At 31.3% G+C, this 8,571-nt stretch overlaps 1 long non-coding RNA gene across 1 annotated transcript; it reads right to left on the minus strand.

Moving 5' to 3' along the window:
- Positions 1–204: 204 nt before the first annotated feature.
- LOC141670827 (uncharacterized) lies at positions 205–1,399 on the minus strand. Its single transcript, XR_012554766.1, has 3 exons — positions 975–1,399; positions 744–877; positions 205–634 (listed from the first exon to the last, which is right to left on the minus strand). It is a non-coding gene; the product is annotated as an uncharacterized LOC141670827 (long non-coding RNA).
- Positions 1,400–8,571: the final 7,172 nt, after the last annotated feature.

The raw sequence follows: 8,571 nt of genomic DNA on the forward strand, positions 1-8,571 counted from the left end.
CAAATTTAAATTTTTTAGCGTCTAAAGACTACACATAGATTAGGTCGTTCATGTATTTTAAACAGCCAAATTTTTCAAAAACATGATCTTGATAACAAAGTTATCCATTTCTATTTTTTTTTTCAATAATAATCAGAAGTCGAACTCGAACTCGTAACCTACCACAAGAAAGATTAAATTATCGAGAGAAGTTAAAGATAGTCCACGAAAATCAGAGTCAAAGGCATTGAAAGTTTTACAAAAAATATAAAGACACTGAAATCTAACAAAACACAAAATTCTGAATATCTGCATAATCAACATAGATTAGAAAAACAAAATGAAAAATGGGAATTTAGGCATCGATAGGGAATTGATAATAGAAGCGAGATGATATGACTATGGATTTATGTTGATCTAAATATGAAGACCTTGAACAATTTTGTAGCGGGTTGATGAGTTGAAAGACACAAGCATCACCCACATTCAGTGAATTGTCCCGTGCAAATCTAGCCCATCCAGCACCGAATGTGCATCGTTTCCATTTTATATTGAAATGACTGTAAACCGGCCAACTTCTTCTTCCCACTTTAAGGATAACTTCAACGTTCTTCATCCATTTTGTATAAACCTCTCGAAAGGCCGCGGTTATATTCTGCCAAAACAACATAACTGATTACCAATTCCTTGTCTGTGTAATAAATCCATAGCAGTTAACTTGAACATTAACATTGCAAATATATCTCTATGTATTGAATGTTTACCGTGCGAGATTTTCCGTCAAGGTGCGATGGTTGCACAGAGAGGATGAAAAAAGGCTTTTCAGATTTAAAAGCTTTAGCCAAGACAAGTGCGCTATTCTTCTTCTTGGTGCGTGCAGTTTTACCATTTTCATTTGCTGAAAATGCCAATAACGGAACAATATGCATATTAGTTCTTCAGTGTACAATGTCAATTTGCGGGAAACTATAGAATGGCAATATGTATACATGTACCTTTTTCATTTCCCAACTTTTGCTCATTACGGCAGGGTTCTACTTCTACACGAGAAGAGAAGAGTTTGATCTTGTCTTCTTACGCGGCCTAATTGCTTCTGAATGAACAGCATCATCTGTAAGACAAATTTCTTTCTTCACTTGGGTTGATTTCACATAATTAAGATCAGCACTACAATTGAATGGATAGTCTATTTCCAAAGCACTTGGGTCAAATATAAGTACTTGGAATTTAGAATCGCCCTTGTACTCGAAAACTACCAAGTACCCCAAACTTATAGAATAATACTTTGCAAATTCTGGCCAGCCATTTTGCAACCAGACCTCGTCCTATAGCTTTTCCAAATCAACGGACCAAACTGAACCATTTGGAACATTCAAATAAATACGGTTAATCGTATTCTTCCCGAAAATCCTTGCAAATTTTCGGGGAATCATCTGCACATTAATAGAAGTCCAAGATCAACTTGTAAAATGTATAGATATCAAAGTTATACAAGAAGTGAAGAGACTACAAAGTACTACTAATATGTTACAGTCTTATAAATATGTTAATGACAAGGATTTTGTGAAATACTTACAAGTTTAGTGTGTGAGCCAATGTCACTAACAACGATCTTAAAGAAGCGGATGGGATTGGCAGGCAAATTAAGACAATAAGAAGAGGCCATGCCAAGCTCAAGTGCTAGGTTGAAGATATTAAGAATGTAAAGCTCAAAGTATAGGTTACAACTTACACGAATATATAGCCTACATAAACTTTTGGCAACAGAGGGTGGCCGTTATTGGAAAATGAAAAGAACCTGGAACATGAAGGACTTGAAACAATCTTTTGGGCTACTACATTTAGTTTTTAGTTTTTTAAAAATTGCTATTGTAGTCTGTAGGGATTATTTTTTTTGAAACCTGTAGGGGTTATATTTTATCGCCTAATATATATTTGTCAATTGTCATACAAAATTTATTAAATTCTGATAAATTATATAAAGATATTTTATATAAAATTACTATTTTTAATTTAGGGGTATTTGGGGAGACCCTCTACCCACTAACCTTTTTTAGCATACATTTATTTTTTTAAAACCAACATGTAAAATGGGAGGTTAAATGTATTCTATTCTAATATCATATATTAAGTTTCAAATTCGGATATTGTCAGATTTACAATTTATTTTTAAAAACGAACATATAAATTGGGAGGTTAAATGTATTATATTTTAATATAATATATTTAGTTTCAAATCGGATATTATCAAATTTATCTAAATTTGTATCCGATAGCCATGTGGTCATATAAAAAATTAATTAGTGTAGGTGTTTAATCTTACATTCAAATTTTGGTACATGAAAAAATTATAATAAAATTACATTAAAATAGGTGTTTAAAATGTATATCCTATCACTTTTTCACGAGGTTCATGGGAAATCGAATCCATGTTAACCACTTGCAAATTTATTACCCATGTCACCCACTTGCAAATTTATCACATCAATCATTTGAAGTTAAAATATATTTGTTTAAATCTTAATAATACCAAATATAGAGGTAAAGTTTATGTATTTACACAAATTGACTGGCATATATTTAATTTGATATTTATTTTAATATTTATATAAAATATAATAATTTGAGACTTTATTAAATAATTCATTTCAATATACTAATTTTATACTTGTGCAAAATAACAAGAGTATATTTTTTTAATTGTACAATTTTTTTATTTATAATCAGATTTAGAATTCACATACAACTTTAATAAAAAATTACGTTCATGAGTGTATTCATTTATCGAGGTTTTCACTATACATATTTGTAACTGTTCTATACCCCTTTATTGTAAAAGACATGCCTGTACTTTAACAAAATTAAGACATTTTGTCAACCCTTTGTATTTTGTACTTGTAACACTTAAAGTCTGTAAAAATGCAAAGGAGAAGACTGGAGTCTTTTACCTGAAACAATATCAAGCCTAAGGATTCTATCTAGAAAAAGATCAAGAATATCATGCCTCAGAAGAATTTTGAAGAAGTTTGGAGTTGAATAAATCTGTTTGGAGAAAAATACTCTAAGTCAAGATCTCTACAAGTCACATATTTAATGTTATAAAAAAGTCATTCGAGAACTCCGGAATGGCTTATCGAGAAGTCAGGATAGCTACTAGAGAACTCAGGAAGATATCGACAAGTCAAAATGAAGAACTGAAGGTTGTAGATATCGACAAGTCATTCATTCACTAGAGAACTCAGAGTTATCGACAAGTCTACATTCAATAGAGAACTCTGAGTTATCGATAAGTCAAGTTCCACTAGAGAACTCAGAGATATTGATAAGTCAAAGTTCACTAGAGAACTCTGAGATATCGACAAGGTGAATTTGACTAAAGAACTCTGAGATATCGACAAGTCAAGAAGCCACCAGAGAACTAAGAGTTATCGATAAGTCAAAGTGAAGATGTGAAAACTAGAGATTTCGACAATCCTAAAATCTCTTATAGAGAACTGAAGAAATCTACAAGCCAAATTAAACATAGAATACTAGAGAGCTCGATAAGTCAATATACTTATCGAGATGTCAAGTGTTTTATAAACCTAAACTGGAGATCTCGAGGTACAATCTCAAAGTACGAAATTGCAGATTAGTTGAATATCCAAGATAAACAATCAACAAACAATCTAACAGCTGGATTGACAAGTCTACGAAAAACAGCTTGAAGAATGTGTAAGATCAATGGCAAAGATTAACTGACAGAGGAAGATTAAAGTGAACACGGGATGCTAAAGATATGCTAAGGCAGAAATGGAAGATCTGTTTTTCAATAAATAGAAATGACAAGTGACAGTTTAGAAAAGCTAATAGCATGCTTTATTATCCACTGTGTAAACCCGCAGTTAACTAAGTTATAAAGTTAACACTGTTCCTTTAGTCAGTTGTAACAATTTAGATCAGATTTCTTGTAACACTCTCAAGTAGAAGCTAAGCTCTTTATCAACAAAGAGCCTAGAAATTTTGTAGCAAAATAATCTTAATTTTACTATAAAATTAAGTGAGTTTTGAAGATTTGTGTTCTTTATTTTTCTGCAAGTTTAAATTCTGCATGAACACATTTCACTACAAGAATCAATTTACTTTGTTCAACCATAAACATTCAAGAAAAACTCAAAAACAGTAAAACACATTCAGCCCCCTCTGTGTGTTAATCATTTCCTAACACCCTCTTCAACCTTTCACAAATTTTCAAGCACAGCTGTAATTCACAAGTCATCTGATTACTCTCTCTTTTCATTATTTTGGTAATTTGGTTGATTATTATTTTTTATTATCAAAACTAACGTATAATTTATATATATATATATATATCTTATAACACAATCAAATAGTCAGGTTTATTATCCCGACATGAGCAAAATGTCAAGGAGTAGGCCGATATAAAAAGATTGCATATTGCAATTTTCAACAAGCGTTGCTAAAAGCAAAAAAAAAATTTGTTATAGGTGAAAAATTGACTATCGCAACATTTTTGAGGATTACGATTTTAGCCGTTACAAAAGCACCCAACTGCAACACCGGCGCATTGCATCTTATTACAACACACACATATCTGTTACTGTATTAGCAAGTCCAAGAGTGTCATAGATCAAGTCTCAAATATAATATAAAAATATTATGTTCTAGTAACTTAAAACATATTTAACCAACCCCATCTCTAACAATGTGCCTTTTAGTCACTACATATTTAATATTTTATTATTAAAAATTCTTTTTTATCATTAAAATAGAATGTATAGTAGTGAGAGAAAGAGAATATGTATAATAATTTATTTTAAAATATAAGATAGGGCAAGGAGAGAGGTGAGTTAGAGGAAGTCCAATAATGTCCTAACATATGCCTTATAATATAATAAATAATGGTGTCCTAGTAATTTAGGATATTAATTTGATATATCAATTCCAACAATTTGCCTTATAATTATGTCTTATTATTAAAATAATAATATATTTGAATTAAAATTGGAGAGAAGAACAAAGATGAGATGAGAGACATGTGTAAAAAAAGAGGGAAACAAATTTTTTATTGGTAGAAATGAAATAGCCCATGTATTGTTGTGCCCTAAAGATAAGGCAAATGAAAGATGTCCTAGCATTTTACGGCATGTTTAGGACACTGTTGGAGCTCTGATTTTTATCAATTCCCCTAAATTTTGATTTAGGACATGTTTTAAGGCATCTCTTCGACTTGCTAGAGCAAATTTAAGAGTGTACTAGCAAATGCCCTATAAATATTATAAAATATAATGTCCTAATGATTTAAGATAAGTTTTTTTGCAAATCAAATCCAACAACATGCCTTATTTGTATTCCTTATTATTAAAATAATAATATATTAAAATAATAATTGGAGTGAGAAGGAAATGATGTTCAAATAAGTAGGAAAATAAATATTTTATTGATACCAACAATGTCCTAGTAACTTATGACATATTTATCTTACTTCAACTCCAACAATGTGCCTTATTCTCATTATATATTTAATATTTTATTCTTAAAATTTCTTTTTATTATTAAAGTACAATATATAGTAGAGAGAGAAAGAGAGAGTGTACAATAATATATAATAAAATATAAAATAAGGCAATTAGAGAAGTGACTTAAAAATAAGGCAAAAGAGGTTGTCCTAGTGATATAAGACATTATTAGGACACTGTTGAAACTACTTTTCTAGTCAAATGCCCTAAATTTTGATTTAGGACATCATATAAGGCATCTGGTGGACTTACTTTTAGAATTAAGGCTTCAAGAGCTTGTCCTAGTGATGCTAATTAAGGCTTCAAAAAGTTGTCCTAGCGATATAAAAAATCACTAAGACATTATTGAATCGATTTTTTTTATGAAATACCCTAAAATTTATGACATCATACAAGGTATTTATTGCACTTGCTCTAACATGCTATTGTAACGTTAACCAGTTTAGTATGTGAGCCGCAGAAGAGAAGAAAAACGATAAAAGAAAATGAATACTTCATGTGCCAAAAAGGATGCCTCATTTGATTATACTTTAACAGATCTCATGCATGCATTTGTATTGAAATGAAAACATCACGTTAAAGTTTGTAAATAAAAAGATAACAACCAACATATATTTATGTTAATATTTATCGTCCCGCATAATTAACTGTGAAAATGCAGCCTCTCAAGCTTCCTAATTATAGCTATGGTGCTTTGCTGGATAAAGTACTAAACCAGTCAATGAGCAACAAACAAAACTTGCATTCACTAAGAACATATTGAAACTCTCGATACTCATCAGTTAAAGTTAAAACTTAGTCTCAATGTTGCTCCAAACATGAACATTTGCCTCATATTTTGCTCGAAACATGAACCTTAAGCATCTTTTTAGAGGTGTTGATCAGCTCAAAGACACAAACATCACCTACATTGAGTGAATTGTCTCGTGCAAATACAGCCCATCCTTGAGTAAAAACACACCGTTTGGATTTCGAAAACAAACGACAATGCACTGGCCAAGATCTACTTCCAACTTTCAAAACAACTACAACATTGTTCATCCACTTTCTATAAGTCGCTTTGAAGTTCTTCGTAATGTGCTGCCAAAATGAATAATGAGCATATTCTGTATATGAAAACCTTTAACAGTTTTAGAAACTTTAAGCACCCTCCTATATCAGCGTATTAATTTCGTGAATCAATTTAAAATTAAAATTATATAAGATTGTAATGACTAAAGATTAGCAGCAGAAGTATATCTATGTTTAATATTATTTACCACAGCAGCTGCCATTCCCTTGATATGCGAAGGATGCATAGAAACGATGAAATACGTACGGGTTTTCCGACTTAAAAGCCTTGGACGAGGTAAGTGCGTCAATCTTCTTCACATTGCATGCCGAAGAACTAGAGTTGTTCGCGAACCGAGCCGTTCGCGAACAAACTCGAGCTCGGCTCGTTAAGGGCTCGATTCGGCTCGGTTCGTTATTATTTTGACAATCGATCAATTGTTTGAATAGTTGTTAGAACTAGTGTTTAGTCTCATATTAATGTTTCAATTTTTTTAAAAATATTTATGAATGATCCAACCGTACGGATGTTAAGATCTATATATTTTAGTGACATGACAAAAGTTTTAGAAAAAAATAAATACATTTGGTTTGTTATTTTAACAGTCAACCGGTGTTTTGACCTTTACTTCTAACTAGTATTTAGTCTCGTATTAATGTTTTGATTTTTTTAAAAATATTTATAGATGATCCAACCGTACGGATGTTAATATCTATATATTTTAGTGACATGATAAAAATTTTAGAAAAAAATAAATTTATTTTGTTTGTTATTTTGACAATCAACCACTTGTTTGAACAATACTTGTAACTAGTGTTTAGTCTCGTATTCATATTTTGATTTTTTAAAAATATTTATAGATGATCCAACCGTACGGATGTTAAGATCTATATATTTTAGTGACATGACAAAAGTTTTAGAAAAAAATAAATGTATTTGGTTTGTTATTTTAACAGTCAACCGGTGTTTTGACCTTTACTTGTAACTAGTGTTTAGTCTCGTATTAATGTTTTGATTTTTTAAATAATATTTATAGACGATCCAACCGTATGGATGTTAATATCTATATATTTTAGTGACATGATAAAAATTTTAGAAAAAAATAAATTTATTTTGTTTGTTATTTTGACAATCAACCACTTGTTTGAACAATACTTGTAACTAGTGTTTAGTCTCTTATTCATGTTTTGATTTTTTTAAAAATATTTATAGATGATCCAACCATACGGATGTTATGATCTATATATTTTAGTGACATGACAAAAGTTTTAGAAAAAAATAAATGTATTTGATTTGTTATTTTAACAGTCAACGGGTGTTTTGACTTGTACTTGTAATTAGTGCTTAGTATCGTATTAATGTTTCGATTTTTTAAAAAATATTTATGAATGATCCAACCGTACGGATGTTAAGATCAATATTTTTTAGTGATATGACAAAATTTTTAGAAAAAAAATAAAAGTATTTGGTTTGTTATTTTAACAGTCAACCGGTGTTTTGACCAGAATTTTTTAATTAAGCTCGGCTCGGCTCGGCTCGGCTCGGCTCGGCTCGGCTCGGCTCGTTTTGATGGAGAAAGCTCGTGTTCGGCTCGTGTTCGGCTCGGTTCGACTCGACTCGATTTTGTTCGATAAAAGCTCGTGTTCGGCTCGTTCGTTAACGAGCTCGAGCTCGAACACAGGTTTTTGTTCGTTAAGAAAGCTCGGCTCGGCTCGACTCGTCAGAAAAAAAATTAAAGCTCGGCTCGGTTCGATCAAAACTCGACTCGGCTCGGTTCGTGAACAGCTCTACGAAGAACCATATACACTTGCTCAAAAATATAACTCACAGAATTCCAATTTGTGTATTAGTCCTTTGTTGTAACTTGTAAACAGTTAACAGAAAATGAAGGAATACAAGTATATACCTTTTTCATGCACCATTTGCTTTCCGCTATGGCAAGGTGCTACATGAGAGCTTGCTCTTGTCTTCTTCAGAGGCCTGATCACCTCCCAAACAGTTGCAGATATTTCTCTCTTCTTC

This window comes from Apium graveolens, chromosome 7 (genome assembly GCF_009905375.1).
Source record: "Apium graveolens cultivar Ventura chromosome 7, ASM990537v1, whole genome shotgun sequence".
Taxonomy (NCBI): Eukaryota; Viridiplantae; Streptophyta; class Magnoliopsida; order Apiales; family Apiaceae; genus Apium; species Apium graveolens.